Source organism: Poecile atricapillus, chromosome 6, assembly GCF_030490865.1.
Source record: "Poecile atricapillus isolate bPoeAtr1 chromosome 6, bPoeAtr1.hap1, whole genome shotgun sequence".
Classification (NCBI taxonomy): Eukaryota; Metazoa; Chordata; class Aves; order Passeriformes; family Paridae; genus Poecile; species Poecile atricapillus.
Genome location: NC_081254.1, coordinates 22,661,797 through 22,682,582, shown reverse-complemented (window position 1 = coordinate 22,682,582; position 20,786 = coordinate 22,661,797). Strand labels below are relative to the sequence as shown.

The 20,786-nt window shown below is 39.6% G+C and overlaps 1 protein-coding gene across 5 annotated transcripts in view; it reads left to right on the top strand.

The window, feature by feature from the left end:
• EXOC6 (exocyst complex component 6) overlaps positions 1 to 20,786 on the top strand; it is an 89,096-nt gene that overhangs the window by 66,073 nt on the left and 2,237 nt on the right. The gene's annotated exons all lie outside the window — the stretch shown is intronic.

Here is a 20,786-nt window from a genome sequence, read left to right as displayed (position 1 = left end):
TTTTCAAGAATACTTAGAAAGGCAACAGAGCCTTTTTCAGAAGGTTCTTATAAAAGGTCATGCTTCTGTTTTTTAGTTCGAATTTGATACTTCTTCATGAATTGCAGGATATGAAAGATAAGGAAGTAGGTCCAGTGGTCAGGTTTTACCTGCCCACCCGGACTGTGCCCTGAGGTCAAACTCCTGATATTGGCTGTTTGGTACAGAGGAGCTGATGACAGGTAGGGGCTGATACAAGGGGGAAAGCTTGAACCGTATCAAAGCTAAAAGGCAGGAGATTTGGGACTCAGTGAGAGACTGTAGCTAAAAGATGGATCAGCAGGATTGCCCTCTTCTTAAAAAGCAGCTGACCTGCAAGGGAAAAGACTTTATCGTCCTGCCAATCACATGGTTGCTAATGGAAGCCAGTTATCTCAACAACAGCTACTCTGTGCTGTACTAGTGCAATGTGTAAGATTAACAAGGATTGGGCAGTAGGATATTATACCACATTTTACTAATGATGTAAAGTCACCAGGAGCCAGCCTGGAATACAGAGAGAGGAGCTACACTTGAATGATTACCATGTAGGGAGGACCAGCTTTCAAAAGAATTGCCATAAGTATTTTCAACCTAACAGTTCTTGATCCTCTGTCTTTCCCTGAAGACAGTGTGTAGGCAGCATGTTGTCCCCAGCAAGCCCACTTTCCTTCTTCCTTCCACAGACATAGAAGAGCAAACAGAAACAGCAGGCATGAGAAGGAGTTGTGCCTGAGAAGACAGCCATAGTTAGTAGCAGTAGGCTGTAGGAGGACAGAAATCACAAAGGAGAAAGCACTTACCAGTGTCCCATTTGAGCCACCTCTGTCTCTTTGTACTGTTCTCCGCTTAGGCTTTTGTCATACTCAGCATGCTCTTAAAGATTTTAGTAATCTGAAGAAACCCTAGTCAAAAAAGAGCTTTGTGCTATTTCTATAACCACGGTATCTCAGCGTTTTACACAGGTGACTTGGTGGGGTTAGCTGATTACACTTGATCATCTAGAAAGAAATTTGCAGCTCCAGCTAGTTTAGCAGGTAGAAAATTGGGGCAGATTCATGGTTCTGTGCAGCTGCAGTAATTGTGTCATGCCTTATGCCACTTGTCTTAGCATATGACCTGAGGTCACACCTACGTGCACCCTTTGACCCCACTTAAAGCCATTGAGGGGCCATCTCAGCAAGGCAATTATCAAAGTGGCATGTGCTGCTTTACAGAGATTGGTCTCAGGCATCTTGTGAAGATGCTGCTCTGCTTGTGAAGATGACCCAGCTCTCCTGCAACTTGCATTGCTCTATGACAAACATTTCTTGCTACTGTCTGTACAGGGAACCTGGGTAAATAGTGCATTGGCCCAAAGTGAGGGGGAATAAACTTTGGGGATTTTGCTGCCATTTTAGATCTCAGGTCAATTGGAATTAACCTTCTAGAGTAAACAAGTCTTAGTTTGTCTTACTTGAATTGTCTCTGAGGAGGAAGCACAGCCTCTGATATGAATTAGTTTTTTCCTGGTTATTATCAGTTCTTCAGTGCCTGAAGACTAGGGTTACAGTTCTGGAATGTGAGGCAGTTTCTTGTATGTCCTGTACACTTAAGTACTGTGTGGATAAGACATGAATATTATAATTTGTGTGTTATTCTTTGGAGAGCCAGTATAATATGTAGTGGACAAAACAAATAACCTTGTGGTAGGCTGAGAGTTCAGCAGTTGCTGTCCTAGGCTAGGTGTCCTGATTCTTAACCAAGTGGGTGCTAACAAATACCTGTTCTTGAAATCAAATTATTTCCTACAGAGATATAACTAAGCTTCGAACATAGTTTGACTGTGTTTCACTTTTGACTCAACAAGTTGTTCCTGATGTTTCTCTCCACCATCAGCACTGCTTAGGGGCTTCTTCCTCTGTTGTCTCATCTCAAACAAGTACTCAGCTAGCTTGATGATTTGTGGAATTTCCTTGTTTTGCTGGGTTGAGGAGTATCTGTGTTCTTGTGGCACTTAAGTACATGTTGTTAACACCCTCCAGCTGCTGTCAGTGTTGGTCCTGCAATAGGCAGCAAGTCTCAAGTGAAAATAATCATATGCTGTTGCTAACTCCAGAGTTAAGCAACCACAGTAGCAGTATCTCCACCCACATGGCAGAGTTTACAGTGTAATAGTGGTGTCCTTCCGATGGGCGACCAAGGGCTGTGATCAGCAATGTCCATAAGCTCTGCTTTAGCATAGGGGGAAATTTTAGAAGATTTTCAACAGTTTCTGTTTGTATTTTCTCAATGTTAGAGATAAATTGGACATAAAGTCATGACACAATCAATATGATTAATATAAGGAGTAAGTTATCATAGAAACATCAGAAGACACATTTTTGTCAGACTTTTGTTTATGATGTGTGTAAATAAGCATGTGCCATTTCTACAAACTGAAGTTATTGGTAGTATACAATACGTATTCCATTTGCAAATTGATACCTGATATTTAGAAGTATAATACATTTTCTTCTAATTATGCATCATCAATAGTTTATTGGATTGCTTTTCCATTTATATTGCAATGTGTTTTCTGGTGAGAAATATACTAACTTTGTGAACTGTAGTGTTCCATGCAACAAATGTAATGTAAATTTATTTGAAAGAGGAAATTGTATTACTACTTAATATTGCCCTCCTCTTTCTTCCCATTCATTACTGAGACATAGCATTGTCCTGATAAACTCAGAAGTCACTTCTTGTAGGTAGGAACTACAGACCACTGGGCTTCAATCCCAGGCACAGGATTTTCTGCCACTAAAGGCAGGGTGACAGCTCAGTCATGAACTGTCTTCTCCATTGCTTGCAGTGTTTAATTTGAATTAATTTCCTGTGTCAGTACGTTTCTACGTTTCAGCTCTGGCTTGTCTCTGATTCCCAAATATGCAGCCTCCCAAAGCTCTTGCCATCTCTGTTCCCTCTGGGGAATGCTCTTGAGCCCATCAGTAGACCTCAGAGAATAGGTTGCAGCCTGTTGCCAAACCTGTTCGCCATAACTCTTGGAGGCTGAGGGCTCTAAAGGTGTGCTCTGGCTTCCTTTACAGGCTGCCAGCCCACAGAGTGCCAAAGCTTTGAAATTAGTGGAGTACACCCATCCTGACCTATGTTCTGAGAAACAGTCTTGAACTGAAGAAACATCAGGAGTTTTTAAGAGGGAGAAATCCCCAACAGAATGTTTAAGAGTAAGTCTTAAAAACTTCAGAGTTTGAAGATAAAAGTAAGACTTTTTTCATAAGGCAACAGTTTGAATTTTTAATTAGAAAGTAGTATGGAACATTTAATCTTTTCCTTCCTGAGGGAAATGGTTGCTGAGACTTTCATCTTCACAGAGGCTCTTTCACAATGTTTACTGATCCCTTTCCCCCTGTTATGCACTCCCCATCTTCTCTGAACAAGCAGAGGAGCATCTGTAACATGAAGCCCAGCCTCAGGGTGCTATGTAATGGGATTTGTGCTTCTCTAGTTTTCAGTGCAATGCTGCTTATTTAGCTAAAGAAAGGAGCTCAGGTTTCAGACAGCAACAATTCAGGAGTTGCATCTCCCTGGATTTTAGAGCATAGAGCCTCAGTTTGCTGGAAGAGGAAGGCAATTCTTCCTGGACTTTCCCTTCTCAAATTGACTTGGCAAAACTAAGGCAGAAGGGCTTGAGACACACTGTGGGCAGAAGATTCAAGGTTCAGTATCTCATTTGTTTGCATCATACAGTGGTAGCATGCATATGCATCTCTGGGTTTAAAATGACACAGTTATTTGAGTAGGACTGCAAGCAAAATGTGTGTTACCTGGCTTGCAAGAAAGACACAATATTTCTTCAGAGTACTATATTCTTCCAAGTAAACAGGAATTCTTCACACAAATCTGACAACTTGTTTGTAAATGCTTATATTCCCCAATGGAATCTTTTACTTTTGATTTCTTCTTCTCAGCTATGTTCTGCAAAGCCTTTAGTTAATCACAGGAGGCTCAGATCACAAGCTGTGTGTATAGATATTTGTGAGGAAGACTTCAATCAGTGCTCTGTACACAGAAGCAAGCTGGCTCATTACTAGGATGGGATTTATACCTGCCAGCTGGTAAGAATTAGGAAGCTTGGGAAACAAATGCACAGAAATTAGCAGCAGGGAGTCAAACACAAGCATGGCTTTGGATTCACTATCTTGATAGGGATTTGCAAAATCAAAGAAGAATGGCAAGTTAGTAATTTCCTGATAGTAAGTATTCCTGCCCTGTTAGTGTCAGAAACTAAAAGCACACATGCCGGGTATTAGGTGTCTGTGTATTCTTTGGGACTTTAAATCATTCATCAAATTCAGTGCAAAATATTGTATCCAGTTCATCTAAATGCCCCTTTTTCAGCAGAGAAGTGTAAATAACATGCTGATCATTTACCAGGTTTTTGCTCTAGATCATGGTGTACTAACAATGAGGGGCATACTTGAAAATAGATTTGAAAAACCTCAGTGTACAAATGCTGTTACTTCACTAGCTCTATCAATACCTCACTTAACAAAAATTATATACATATGGCCATTTAACTGCAAGATACCCCATTCCATCTATGGGGACCTTAGCAGTTTCTCCAAAGGAAAGTATAGTATAATATATTGTGCACAAAATGCTGTGAGGTGTAAAGGTGCAACACGTAAACAGAATGCCATCTCCTAATCGACAGTAAAGAATGGAATAGGTAGCTAAGTCATGGAAGTTATAAAAAAAAAGAAAATTCCATGTTGTTTCTTTAAGCTAGTTAATGTAAGGGATACAATTCTCTGAGTTCTCCTCTTACTTAACAAGATACACACAAGAGCTAAATGAGCTGGCAAGAAATCTGTATTGTGTGTTCAGAAACTACACAGAACTTGTGAAGCACTGACTCAGCTTGACTTTGAGACCTGCAGATAACAGTCTTTGAATAAGAACATAAGCCTTAGTTAGGGCATTTTTTGTTGTTGTTGGATGAATTTATAATTTTGGGAACAGATAGGAAATCACATTTATTGATCTCATTTGTGCAGGTGAAAACTTGACTTAGAACTGGGCAGGGGAGTTTCATCTTCTAAATGCTACCATCATGGAAATCACTAGAAGTTTCACTGGAGAGCTTGATCAAAGCAGATATGGAAAAAAGAAAAAAGAAAAAGTTGGCAAAAGCTGCTGTCAAGACTGTTTAGATGGACATATCTGAATCCCTGATGAATACTACCAGCTGTCACATTTAATCAGCTTTAAGCTCTTCTTGGTCATCATTACTTTTGCAAGACACAGTTTAGAAATAGTTAATCAATTAATTCAAAACCTACAGAGCTGTTTTATGATGAAAACTTCATATCTCTGGGAAACCCTTCCATTCAAGAGAGCTTATCCCATACTTACAGAGAAAATTCCTATAAGACTGGGACTTAAATGGAACAAAATTTTATCCTTGGTTGTCGCCCTGAAAACTCAGCTTCTGAGCTTGCTAACATAGTTTTCTAAGGACTTTCCCAGGACAGTAACTATAAACATAGATATGTGTACATTCTTTCTGTTACACAGCTTGTGATGGGCATCTCTCATGGCCAGTGCAGTGAGAAAGTGTTATCCTGACCATCCAATCCCTGGCCGTGGTCAGAAGCCTATAAATCCTGGGGGGAAAAATAAACTTTCTCTTCTCTTCTTTTCGCCACACCTCGACCTGTGTCCATGTGATCTATTCATCTTCAGCGGCAGCAGTTGGTAGTTGAAGCAGAATCCCAAAAATACTCTGCACATAATGTTAGAACCAAAAGGCTTCCATTTTCTTGAGCATGACACTAAATTTCTATAATAACTGGCATGCTGTGGAACACTTTGTGAAGCAGCCATTTCAAATGACATTATGAGAGATGGCACTAAATAAACTTTATCTGGTGAAGGTTTTATTCTTTTGCAGAAGGACCTGTTTGTAAGAAGGTTTCAGAAGGTTCACTTCCAGATAATTTCTCAATTAACATATATCTTCCTTGAATTAGAAGTTGATCTATGTGCCTGTTATATTTGTAAAGTCCTACTTACCCTTTGAGTCACTGCTACACATTCCATTCAGTGAAAGTAATCAAATGAAATGAAGATTCTCTTTAGTTATTATTCTGCTAGCAGTTTTGCTCCCATCCAGTCCTTGCCTTTGTCATGTAAGAAATTATGTACATGCAAGGAAGACAGATTTGAGTGCACAACTTCCCAAAGTTTGTGAATGCATTATATCAAGCTGTTGTCTTCCTGGTGACAGCCAGTTGCTGCAAGATATCCATCATTTTGTCTGGGCCCTTTTGTAGCCCTGAGCTGATGGAGTTCAGTTTTGGAGCCCCCATCTCCCCAGTACTTGCTCTGAATTCTGTGAGCAAAATGTGGCTCCTATGGTTAATGAATAAGCATTGTTAATGGAGCAGCACAAGAGAAGAAAATTATTGGTTTACTTCAAGTTATCTGTTATTTGTATTCTCTTAATGTTTCTAAGTCCTAGTCTCTAATCAGGGAGTCATGGAGCTGGTAGCTGCATTAGTGTATTAAGTAATTTCTGCCCCAAAATCACTTACATTCTCCAGCCTTGTATAAGCTGGTAGTACCGCTGGTATGTAGTATGTACTGAGCAGCACTACTAACCCTTTAACCCAATAGACTTGCCTTCAGTTTTTTTTTCAGTTGCATCAATCAACATACTTAGGTTCCATTCCTTTTCTAAATTATCTGTCAATCACACACAGCTGACAGAATACCCCATTTTTTTCCTTTTGCTAGTTTCTTCTGTGAAAAAAAAGTCCATCTCATCTTTGGAAGTCACTGCAGGGCAAATATAAAATCCAGTAAAATCAAAGGAATCTTTTACATCAGGAAAACAAGATCTTTTCTCTGCTTCAGAGCAGTAACAATGCATGGAAGGAATTGCATGGACATAATAAGGCAATGGTGAATTGCTGAAATGGATCATACTGTCTTAGGAAAAAAGATCATACATTCATAAGTGTTTGTATAGGATATACCATAATGTGACACTGCTCTGCAGTTGTCTGTCTTAGAACTGCAGAAATACAAATTAAAAAGTATTACTCTGTCTAGCTAGATTGCCCTCAGTCAGTCACTGAAAATTGGGAGATGAAGTTAATACAAAGATACCAATAGCTGGCAAAAGAAATCATTGAGGTTCATTCACTGAGTTTCTGAACGAAGTGTACTAGTTGTACTGTAAGCAATATGACTGAACCAGCATGTTCGTAGGCACAGCTCATCATATATGTTAACGTTTATGGTTCTCATGGGTGTGTCAGGTTTGGAGCAATTTATCCTTTTACAAATTGTGCTATTTTAAAGAACATTGAAATAACAAAGTTTACATGGAAGATTCGTATATAGACTGTGTCCTCCTTGCAGAGGGCTCTCTCTAGAGCATTAATAGCAAAGGAACAATAAGCGCAACTTAAAAGACCCTGCAATTACAGAAAATGTGAATAAAGAGTGAGTAATAACAGAAATGCAGAAATAAATCAAAATATGAGTGGATGGAAGCACTAGATGATGGGGAGAAAAGAAAAACATAAAAATATGGGATGAGGGGAAAAAAAGATAAAAAGTCAATTTGTGTCTTTAAATGCACTTTGTTTTTCTTACCCTTTTCTTTCTGTGTTTATAATTTTCCATGGTTTATGCTGAGATCCAGTAAGAACATTTCTTTTTTAAACAGTAGAAATTTGAATAGATGTTTTTATCAAAAGAAAATAAAGGACTTTCATTACACAGATAATGGTGTATAAAGTCCATAAAACCATCAGGTTGCCTTATTCCCAGGAGAACTCAAGCTTTCCCTGTTTGAGTTGTGTGCCTCCAGGAAATCGTTCAGAAGGACACATAATTAGCCCACACTCTTCCAGAGTGCACAGTGTAACTTGATGCAGTTAAACCAGAAGACAGTTTTCATCTTTTGACCCTGTGTCAAATGTGTCAGTTGAGTAGCTTACCTGAGATCTGTAAGACAACGTAGGCCATCAGGGATTTTCCAATAGAAAGGAGCATGCAGTAGGATGCACACACAAAACCACAATTTTAAAACCTGACTTATTTTCAAAGTAACAGAAATAGTGGCCATTTTAAGTGGCACAACTCAGTGCATTCAGATTCTGTTTCTTTTTGCCAGTCTGAAGTTTAAAGAAAAATGTTTTCCCTTGCTTAGGATGTATGAAAAGGACATTAAAAGTGGCTCTTTCACTTCAGGCACTAGCAAGATCCTGAGTCCTCTGGAAGGATGAACGTGATGCTATCATTCCAATGCACATCCAAATGATAGTCCCAGGAATGGTAAAATGTTTAGTATAGTGTCTATGTCTTGCGTCCATTGACATGCAGAAAAGCTGAAAAAGTTCTCAGTGAAATGGAATAATGTTGAATAACTCCTAGACAGAAATGCCCTGGTAACTGTGTGGGGTGTGTGTCAGGGTGTGGCAGCTGCAGGGGGAACCTGCCTAACTTGTAGAAAAGTCACAAGCTGAAAACTCAAATGACACTGTAAAACACCCCTCATAGCTTAATTAAATAAAACCAATAATGTGATTTAAACTTCTTTGAATTAAAATTACTTTAATAAGGGTGTTAATTACTAGAGGATTAACACTGCTTACATGTGATAATAGATCTGGTCAGTCAATAAAGGGTGAGAATAATGTTCGTTTAAGAAGCAAAAGAATCTAGCACAGGATTACTCACTAGAAAGGGATAACATTTCAAAGTGGCAAGTAAAATAAGGAGAAGATGTTTTTAAATTGCAGGAGGCATTAGAGGCTGAATTTTGCCATCATTACTCAGCAAAAGTTCCATGTGTACTGGGATCTGTTGGAGCTAAAATATGAAGATTGTCATTGCAAATGACATATAAAATAATTTGTAATTACTCGGTCTTCCAGGGAAGTCATAAGAAATAATTTTTTAGATAAAATATTTAAAGAAAATACTGTCTGTAGAACTGAGGAGAAAATGCATAATCTGAAGGAAAAAGACCGTCTTCTAAGGAGATTAATTTCTTGAAGATGTATTTCTTAGAAAAGAAATTGTATTGGATTATTGCATTTAAGCAAAATGGAGTTTATCCTAATATGTTTACAAGCAACAACTAGAGGAGAAAGATCTTTTGGAAAAACCCAGTTTAAAAAAGGACATTTTGAGGTATCCAGGTTGCAACTTGCTGGCCTTGGAAGCATTTGTTAAACGAAGTTATCTAGACAACAAGTTAATGGAACAAAAGCAGGATTTTATATGGGCTATTAGTATTTGCTAAAATGTTTTGAGAATCATTTGATAGATATAAATAGGGAAGTAAATGTTTTCTTGTAGCTGAAGGGGAAAGTGAAGGTTGTCCATGAAAGAATATGAAAGTTTTTTCCTAGTGATTTTGGCATTCCTTTTAACTTGTCTCTATTTACATTCCTGAGCTACTGATTGTGGAATTCCTTGTCCAGAGGTTCTCAGGTCTAGCATAGCTTTCCCTAAGGGATGTAACTTCATCTGCTATAAAGGGTGGCTATGCAGCCATACCCTCCCTGAGTGCACTACTTTGGAAGAAATAACTATCTGTTTACAGTAAACTTATGATTGCCACATCTGTAAGTATCTGTGCCTTATGGATTGCACTGGCTTTTTGTTTCTGGATGCAAACAAAGTTATGCTGTTTTGTGGCCTTTTATGTCTTGAATTCCAGTGGCTTTTCACATATTCTAGCTCAGCACCCAAGATCAGCTGAGAGACTTTATGGAGCAGTTGCTGTATTTGTATCTGCTTCCTGCAGAAGCTTTTCAGAGAGATACCATGTATATAAAACTCAAAGTGTTTTGATGGCTGCCTAAGAGAAGAATCTGACACACTGTGGCTGTAATATTTTATTTTAGATGTGCAGCTTTTGAGAAATGCACAGATGCTAAAAGAAACTAAACCAAAAGAAAGTCGTTAATCAAAAAATAATTACTCTGTTGTGTTGAACCAAACCTGCAGTAGAATCTCAGGTTATCTCTCTGGAAATGGTGTGATTCATAATACACACTGCAGATCCTGGACTTCTGAGGAGAGCAATTGCTGCATATTCAAGAGTGCTCGTAAACCTTACAGACCTCCTGTTAAGTTGAATCAATCTCTGTAGCAATGTTATTTCAGCATATTTCATAGATGTAATTTTCTCTGGTGTTTTTATCCAAGTTGGAATATGACAAGACTGGAAAGTTGGGAGAGGGAAATGCCCCGTTCACTGAATCAGTGCAGTGCCTGCATTGGCAGTGTGCTGGGTCTGTTCTTGAGCTGCAGCTTCACACAAAGAGCTGAAGTCTCTTCCTCTGTAAGCACAAAGCTGATGCCATGGAGCTGTGCCATGCTCACTTGTCTTCCCATAAGCATCAGTTTGCATTTGCACACCGGGCTGTTTATCTAAAGCTCCTTCCTTCAATCCTAGAAGTAACTGGACTGAAATTTAAACTTGCAGATGTATATTTGGGCAGACCACTGCAGATGATTAGTTCTAGGGTACAGCAGCCTGATTGTCTAGATCAGATGCATGTGTATACAAGGACAGTTTTGGGGTAGTTAGAATCAGCATTTGTCAGATAGTGATTTCTTATGGTATGGTGCATATACGTATTTGTAAGACTGCAGGCATCTGGAGTTAACTCTTATGGATAATGCTAAATATAAAATGTGACACATGAGACGACAGTGTTCAATTCCAGAACACAGTATGGAAGTGGATGTGTTTTATGTTTGAATTTTATTCTACTTACACCAAATTAGATTAATTTAAATTAGACTCACCTCTAAACCAGAGAAGGTGATTAAAATGTGACTTTCGATTTTGAACTTTTTGATGACGTTTTTAAGTGAATCATCTCAGATAGACTTTTACAGGGAGGATTGAGACAAATGATAGTTTTAATCCCTGAGAAGCTTATTTTAGAATACTGTGCCTCATCACGTGCAATTTATGGCATTATTCCATAGACAAGTGAATAGTTTAAAGCAAACCTCTTGTGACTCTAGTGCACGTGAAAAAGAAGTGCCTGTAGAAAATTAAAGATTAAATTAACTGAACTATAAAATTTCTTTTTGGTAGATGTCAATGTTTAAGTACTACTGGCAAACCTGTGTTTAAAAAAACCAGAAGCCAAGTGAAAATGCCAGCTGAGATTTAACTGTGCAATATTAAATACTTCATCATTTTAACGTTGTGTTTTAAAAATTTTGAAATTGTGTTTTCAAAGTCTCCTTCAGGTGAGAGGCAGATGGCCTGTTTTGGGGGTCTGCACTTGTGACCCCTGCATGCTGTTTGAGCGTGTACACCTCTGCGTCAGGAGCTCAAAACCAGAAAAAATGGTGAATGACCTGACCATTGCATAATACACAATTTTTAATCCACACAAATTTTGCCATTGACATAGTTTATGCTTTGTCTAAGGGGACTTTGTGTACGGACTAACACGCTTGACAGGAGCAATTTGGCCCGAGCCCGTGCCCTCTGGAGCCTGACTGTCTGCCAGGCTCCTGCTTTTCAAACTCTTCCCTGCTTCTAGACTCAAAAGATGGTTCTTTTGCTACTAGTCCAGCTTATTCTTTAATGATGAAGAACAACACACTTAATAATAAACATTTTCACTGTAATTAAACAAATCTTCTTTGAAGAGGTATTACTTGTTGCTATACTGTGTGTTTCATAGGGCCTAGCTATTTATATTTGTCTCAGAAACTACTTTTCTATGTCTTCAGATGTTACATATTGGGCTGCTTGAAGTTTTAATGGTATTTGTAAAAATTATACATTGTGAGTGTTTTTCTGGCTATGGTAACAGCAACAAGCTTGTTCACTTGACTTCAACAGCAAGTGTTCAATTTTGTAGGCAGGCCCAAGTTAATTTGAAGTGCCAAAGAATAAAAAGAATAAATTCTTGAATGTAACAAGACCAGGCATCTCTCAAAGTGTACCACTAGGTCCAAATTTTAGGAAAGAATTCTGCCCTTTGCAAGGATTTTTTCTTATAAAAGAATGAATATTCTTATAAAGTAAACACAAGTAACTTCTGTTTTTTTCTTAGAATAGCAACAAATCCCAGTGGTTCAGCTGTCATAACATTATACGTTGTACATTTATGAATGTGTTGAAGATTGTATCCCAACATTCAAGATAGTGACAGATAAAATTTCACTTATAAATTTAAAACAGATGGTAGCATTTAAATACAAAATTGTTTCATTCTTGTGAACATTTCAATGTCCCAAATTTAGACACAATTTCTAAATGCATGGTGCTTAAAAGAAAAAGGCATGTCTTAATGCAGTGGCTTAAAAATTGAAAGACGCTGCCTAACACAGACTATGCTTCCTTTGAAAATCCAGGGCTCAGTTTTCAAAGCGTTGTCTAGGAATTTAGCCTGCGACCCCCATTGACACTGATGGGAATTGCATAGCTAAGTCCCCATAACATCACTTTGAAAATCCATTTGTTGTACCAATTCAGAAGAATAGCATAAACTACAGGGAGACGTTCACAGTTCAAGAGATCAATGTACACTTTGAAATACAAGACCAATGTGCATTATTCCAGTTATGTGATCAGTAGGGGGGATTCTGAAATTCACCACATTCACAAAATAAGTCACCAGGTGTAAATAAAACAAAATATTTTGCCAAGTGGCAGGCAGACTTGATAACCAGGCTAACAAGATGTTTGTCAGCAGTAATGAACACCTACTGATTAAGTGGTAATTGTGTTTGGTTGGTACAATGTTATTCTACAGTTAGCAAAATTTTTTTTTTTTCTTTCAAGCTGGACTTAGGTATCTGTATTTTAAGTAGTTCTGTTGTTCCTTTGCAACCAAGAAATATTCAGAGTAAACAAGACTTGTCTTTGTCCAGTTTTGATTCTGATCCTGGTCCTTTATGTTTTGTTTTCCAATTTATTAAGTGCTTTCATGGTGTGCCTGCTTTAATTAACAGGAGCATAACTTGGTGAAAAATGATGGTGTGATCTTCATCATGCAGACGGTTTTTGTTGGAAATAAGTGTATACCTGTGTAGGATATGTTCTTGTATACTTGTACATGAAACCTAAGCAAAGATTTAAAAGTGTTGTTGTTGTTGTGTAGCTGTGTTACTGCAGTGCCTATGAGTCCCAGTCATGGACCATGGCCCCATTATGCTGAGCAGAATATAAATAAGTGTTTTAACAAAAGAAAGACAGTGCTGCCTCAGAGTTCCCAAAGCAATGAGATTATAGCTCCACTGAAAGGTTAACATTATGTCAGAGATTATGAAACAGCAACGATTCTGGCTGACAGGCTTCCTTTTGAGTCCCGAAACCCATTTGTCCTTCTTAAAATAAGGTGGGGTGGGTTGGTACAGTGTGAGTTCCTCGGAGTAGGAAATGTTGAGGACCGGAACATCTGTGAGTGGCTTTTGTGAGTTTACTGTGTTTAAAATGAAAAAGTCACCTTTGTGTTTGGTGCTTTTTAGCTTCAAAGCCAAATAAAAGTAGTAATAATTGAAATATAATAGTGTTTGCTTTTTCTTTATCTTAGTGACTTAAACGATACATATCTAGCAATAGTCTATTTTTTTGTAGGCCAAAAGCCATGGATCCTCAAGGAAAATGTGATATTACTTCTGTATTCTTTCCTAGGAAAAGATTGGGTGTAGCTTGCAGTTGTATATGCTTGGCACTATTCATTTCCCAGAAGAGTTCACCGTATTCTAGGCTTTGGGTTTTTTTTAATTAAAGAGGTCAAAATCCATTATATCAAAATTTCAAAGAATTTACCAATTAGCTGTAGTCTGTGATGCCCAGCAGGTGGCTTTTATACTATTAAAGGGAGATTGTTTCCATCTCTGATCAAAGCGAAAGCAAAACAAAAGAAAATATAGAATATTTTGCTATACACAGTGCAAACCGCATGCTGTGTAAATTATGTAGAAACTGTACATGAGAGACTGTTCAGTCATCCCACTTCAAGAAAAAGTTCTATATATTTTCACACTGGTCCTCACAAGGATTTCAATGGTAATGTCTAAATCTGTTTAGATTACTGATTAGCTGAGAAGGTTAGACAGCTTGCGATTTCCTAAAATGAAGACTTTCGAATTTTTCTTATTTGAAAGTGAAAACGCACAACTAAGTAGATAATGAATTTACTAGAAGTGAAATTAGAAAAAGCTGAGTGTGCTGGAATGTTTCAAGATGCAAAAAAATTCCAATTTGCACTTTTCAATGAGTCTAAACTTCCCCGATTTTTGCCTACTTAAAAGAATGTTTGTGACCTTTTGACCCTTTTGTTATCCCTTACTCAGAAAGGCCTTTATTCTGTAAGACTTAGGTATAAAAAAATAAAAAGAGCATTAATGGCGTAACAGTCCTTTCTGATCACCCTGTGTAAGATGTTTATGCAAAGTGTCAATAGAAGCAATTGGCCTAACAGTGTGACAACCTGCTTTGCTTGGAAATGGGCTAATCTCCTGTTTGGGTTATCCAGAGGTCAGGTAAGGATTTCTTTTTTCGCACTCCCCGTAGCGCATGGGTACATAACCTGCAAACACTACAGGGTAGAAATCAGAAGCAATTGAGCCCAAGGATGCCACAAAGCATTTTAGTTAATCCTGACCGGTTTGCTTATCCTGACTTTTTTTTCCTCTCTGCCTTCTTTTAGTTTTTCCGCTCCTGGTCCCATCCCAGAGAGTCTGCTTGAGCGTATAACACATAGTGATGACAGGGACTCTACCAATTTCATTATCTGCTGCTTCACTGTGTTGGTTTTTCTTTTCCTTTTTTTTTTTTTTTTTTTTTTTTTTTTTTTTTTTTTTCTTTCTTTCCAAACAGGCATCATCCCACTCTTTTTTGAAGTTCACGTGGAAACCTACTTTAAATCTCAGTTTTTGAGGGCTGCCCCCTTTGCCCTGTCACAGCAGGCTGGAACTCAATAAGAGCTCAGGCAAGCGTAGCGGGCCGGGCAATGGGCCTTGGCGGGCTGCACGCTGTGAACTCCTGCCTCACTGAATCAGCTTCTGTGTGTTTTTATAACTGCCTTTTTTTTCCCTGTTAATTATGCCCTAAGGCTGTGGAAAGACAGCATTTATCTGTTTCAACAGACTAAGCAGCAAGTGTTCTGACATGTTTATCAGGCAAATTGTACCTGACAAAAGGTAATTACACATGCAATCAAGTCCAGAAGTAACTGGGTGATTAGGGGTTAATAAACTGTTTAGCATAAGAAATATTCAGCTTGTGAGCAAGGAGAGTGGGCCAGAACTGACATAACTGACAGTGATATATTAAAAGAATTACTTTTCTTTGGATGGAATATTTGACTTTACTGAAAGGTAAATAGGAAATTAACCATACAACTCGGTTTTATCTCCTTCTCCTGAATCACTGGTGCCATTTGTACAACCAAAGCTATTTGCTGATACTCATGCTGCTTCAGAAGAGGTTCCAACTTGCACCATTCCAACTTGCCCTAAGGTACCTTGATAATTTACAATTAGGATTTTTGTAGTATAACCAGCACAGTGTTTAATGGACACTGCCCCCATTTCCATCAGTAAAGCTCATGTCTCCTCCTTCTGTCTGTTGCTGTGTTCACTCTGTGCATAGCAAGTTCCCAAAGTTGCGTTCTCTTCCAAGATTATTCCTGACAGTTGCCCAAAAGTAAAAAGGAAAGGGCATCTGTATGATATCTGAGGATGTGACAAGAGGCACAAACAGCATTGAAAGGGCCGGATGATCAATTCCAGCAGTTCCCAGTGCACAAAATTCTCACATAATTACAAGATGGCCTAAATACAGGACTGTGGCTGAGCTGCTCTGAACTTTAGGTAATACAATACAAAGCTTTAGTGAGCAATGATGAAGAGTCATTTCTATTCAAATATGGCCATATCACCTAGATTCTGGCAAAACTTAGAGTACTAACTTTGAAGAATAGGTGCAAGTACTCTATTTGAAATCAGAATTCTGTTCCTAAAAGTTTAAGATCTTTCATATCAGTTTAAGATCCCTCATAGCATCAATATTAAAATGTTTTGTGTTAGCTAGCATGGTCTTACAGTAGGATGTCTTTTACCAAAACATAGCTTAGTATCTTTTAAAATAGGTCTTCAAATTAAAAATTGCAATGTTGTCTGTATAGTGTCAGAAATTACTATAAACTTTTACATAAGTACATATAAACATCATCTTTTCCAAGTTTGTTTCTACAGAGAGACCTAATGTTAGACATAAAAGGCATTTAGAAAATACCTGCACATGAAGGGAAAATTACAAAATCAAAGCACTGTAGAGCATAATTCAAAATAAAAGTGCGGTGCAGCAACCAGAGGCTTAAGTTACCTATAATGTTAGGAGTATATATGTGACTAATAATGTAATGGTTTGGGAAAGCAACACTGTTGCACGTACAGTCAAAGAAACATGCTGCTGTCTGATCACCAGCTTTGATGGTTCCAAGATGTTGGCTAAAGCTTCCCCTTATATCACACCTTTAGAAGAGGCAAAATCCTCTAAATAAAGTGGAAGTGTAGACTGTTATCTTGTAAATGTAAGTTGACAATATATAGGATGTTCTGTGTGGTGTACAGGAAAGCAGGAAAGGCTAAAGCTTGTTGTTTGTTTGTTTGTTTTTTTGCTGTGTTCCTTTTTTTTTTTTTTTTACATAATGACTCAGACACACGCACTTCTCTGCAAATTGTTCCTAGTCAGAAGGGAATAATTGCTCCTTGCTCCTAGGGAAGCATATTCAGCTTCATTATAAAATACTCAGGTATAGTACTGCCTGTCTGAGCTTACTCTTATTTTTCATGGTTATTATGGGATAAAGAGCACAGCCGTGCCATTGTTCTTGGGTAGCAGAGTACATATATTTAGTTTATGTGGTGCTTTACAGTGTTTTGGCTGCATGATAAGCTGGTTCTGACTGAACACCCTTGGGTGGCTCCTTAGATGGGGGCTGAGTAGCTTTCTAACAGCCAAAATGGGCTGTGCTGCCTCCAGACTGAGTAGTGAGGGAGACTGCCTTTCTGTCTGAAGTTTTTTCCTTATGTGTTAACTTAGGAAAGATAGATGTGCAAAATAAACATTTCTCCTATTGTAATTTCAAGGCAAGCTGTGCACAGTCTAACCTTGAAAGAGTCGCAGCCAGGTGCACCAGTATGATGTGATACATTCTATGGCCATTGACTGTTTTTTGAGGCTGGGAAATACTTACTGCCAGGACCTACTGTTTGCCCGCATTTATCTTTTGACAGTGTATGCCAGTGTGGAGCATTTCTTGTTAGACAATACATCTCATTTTCAGTTATTGTCTCAGTAATAGTGAAAGCTGTAATAGATAAAGTAGTAGTTGCTACTACTACTTTAGGGAAATGTTGCTTTAACTTGGCCTTTAATCATTTTTGATCCTAGATGCTGCAGTAAAAACTACTGTCACAGAACAAGCAAACTGTCCTGTGCTTCATATACATCACATGCCTGTGGCCAAGACAGTCCCACTTTTTCTATATCAGGGAGAGGAATTAAAATTATTAATTTAAATGGGGCACATATTTGTGTAGCAAAAGATGGTGTAAATCAGAAAGGAACAGAGCAGCAGATAGCGGAACAGATTGGTGAGTTAGCACCTCTGCATTGTTGCTGCGGGATTGAAGGTGAATTCAGTGTTGTGTTGTGCTCAAGTGAAGCTTTGCATGAATGGATTGAAGTTATTTCCCACCAGCCATGTGGTGGTCCTGGGGCCAGTGAGTCATTTTTGCTAGACTGTCCTCTCTGCCACTGGCTGCTTGCCAACTTTATCCCCTCACAAAGCGCCTGTATTGGCTGTGCACCCACCGAGCCTGGGTGCCAGGGCAGATGCAGGTGATAGGAATGGCCAGGACACAGATCCCAAGTGCTGCACACCAGACAGCTCTTGCCCACCCCACAGCATGCAGTACTTGCTGTCAAAGCCCACTGCATACGGCAGTATGCAACGGTGCAGAACTGCAGCTGTGAGTGGGACAAAATGCACAATGCATAGTCGTGCACAGCAGCAGTCTGGTCTCCAGCAGTGTCTGCAGCTCCCTGCCACATTTAATCCAGAACCAAGACATGATTGTCACACTGCAGCTCCTGAACAAATGCCCAGAAGGAGGGAAGGGGCTGTGACTGAGTGGCATGTGTCATTTGATTGCATGTGTGAGCCTTTGAGCTACCTGCCGCATGTCATGACAGCTTCTTGAACTTAAGAGATTTATTAACATGAGGTTGGTTGTGTGCAGCTCTTTGACTATGCATGGAGCAGGGAAGAAGCTCTGGGTACATCCCCCTTGCCAATCTCTTTGGGTGTTCATTCTTTAGGGCCAGGACTGTCTGGGAATGCATAGAATATACTTCATGTTCTGTGTGACATTTTTTTACCTCCTGTTGAAAAACAACAGACTTCATGGTCTGTTTAGAGCCCTACGTGCTTCCGATGTTTGGCCAGGTGACAAATGAGATGTAATCTTCCAGCCATCACTATCACAGAGATTTCCCAGAGCCATGGCACAATCAGTTGAGTCAACCATTGAAAGCATCATATGAAACTCACTCATGCAGTATTGTCAGGGAAGTTTCTTTGAACTTGTCAGCACTGTAATCGTGTCAGTCGTCAATGGCTTTGGGCCACACATTGCTAGCAGGATACCTTTAGATACCTTTCACCCATATGAGCTTCAGGGTTTAGGATTTACCCAGAATCCTCAATTTCAGTGGTACAATAGGGGTAAGAAATGAAATCTTTCACCTCGGACTCACTGAATACAACTGCAGGAACGTTGGTCGATCCTTAAGGACCATGTCCCATGTGGAACCCATGACAAGTAGCACTGTAAGTAGCAGTAAGATAGTAATGACCAGATTATATAGTTTGGGTTCCTGCCAGCTTTATCCTCACAGCTTGTCTTGTGTATGTGCCAGTCCTATCTTTCCACTCTTTTGGTTGTGCTTTAAAATACCTCTGTGAGGACTGGGCACCACAAACCGTGTAACGCAGGTAATAACAAGTGATGAGTAATACGCAGTAGCAGCTAAGGCTGTGAGTTTCACAATTGATGCTAATTTCTGAGTTATCAAGCCTTCCCAAGTCTGTTTGCTTGGTGACTGAAGGCATGTTCTCAGCAACTCAGTAAAATTTGTGGTGTCCATCTTGAGAAAGGGCTTTGTGGGAAAGAACCGTTTGAATTTGACCTTGGTGGTTATCATGGATATCTAGTGAGCAGAGAATGAAATAGCCTCCTTGGGTTTTAGATCCTTTCACCCCTTTGAGATAGTTAAATGTAAAATGTAAATGTCACTGAGGTTTGTAAGGGTCCCTGAAGGTCTTTGGGATGACCGAGCAGTAGGTGTGTCAGAGGTCCATTATAATACCAGGAAATGTTGCTACCTAGTCCTAAAAGACTACACTACAAATAAGGAAAGAGTAATTAATTAGAAAATTATGTATTTAAATTAGACACTATATTTGAAAGTAACATCATAAAGTGTTTTGGAAGTGGAAAAATTTGCAAAAGGGAGGCGTAGAAATTTGAACCTGGGAGGACTAGATGTATCCTTTTATTCTGTAAATAAATTGATTGTTATTATTATATTGTAATTCTGGTCACGAGCATTGCTGGACATCTCTGATGGTTTATTGGGCTGAGAAGTTTGAGGAAGGCAAGGTTCTCTGGGGTGCAGTCCTCCTCTTAGTGTAGCTTGAGAAGTCAGAGGAGCGGGTGTCTGCTGCAGTTCTGCCTGTGGGAGTAGGGGCTGCTACTTTTGTGTCCCAGCTATAACAGCTCTGGTCTGGCTTAGCAGAAGCAAGTGTTTGAAGTGAACAGGGTTCTTCCTTGAAATAGCAAAATGGTGTGACTTGCAGTATTCTGTTACAATTTTTTAAGTGGTTTTGTTACACAAAATCCTGTTGCAGCCCACCTTTCCAGCATTACTGATTCAGCAGCTCTGCAGGCAAGCAGGGCTCTAGGTTACACTGAGGACCCAGCTCAGTGGAGCAGCCACAGGCACTACACGCTGGGGCAAAGTGTTGTTAATGGTTCCCAAGGCTTATTTTAACAGTAGGTTTAGCTAACACGGGACAGCCTGAGAACAAGCCCTCGTTAGCCCTCAGCAGCAGGACAAGGCCCGGCACCAGACGCAGGGGGAAGCTGGGGCGCCCCGCCATTGACGTCAATGGCAGTGGGGCCCGCTGGCCCGCAGGTAGCCGTGGGAAAGGCATTCCCGAGCGGGGCTGCCTGTGCCCTGGCCCCCGGCAGCCTGGGCAGGGTGCCCAGCGGTGCCTGGCCTGCACCCCGTGATGGTGGAGGGGGAATTAGGCTTTGAGGGCTGTGAGGGTGCTGGCTGCTGGAGGTTCGGAATTGCGTCTGATTGTAAAAGCAGGCTGTTTTTTTGTTGAACAGCAGCTCTGAGAGCATGAGTCAAAGACCTGATTTGAAACTGCAGCCAAGCGTAGGACTGTGCTTGGAGACTTCTTGTTCCTTCACTGAAGTGATTGGGTTTGTTTGGGCCAGAAGTGTGCCCCGGGCTTGGCGCTGAGTTTCAGGGATCAGTCACAATGGAGAGTGCAGCCAGGAGGTGTTTAATTCACTTAGTTGAGACTACCTGAACCTCTCATTTAAATTACTGTGAGAAGCAGCAGACAGGAGCATCCCTGTCTTGCTCCCCACGGTAAAGCAAATTCCCAAATACTAAAATGTGAAGCCATTAGCAT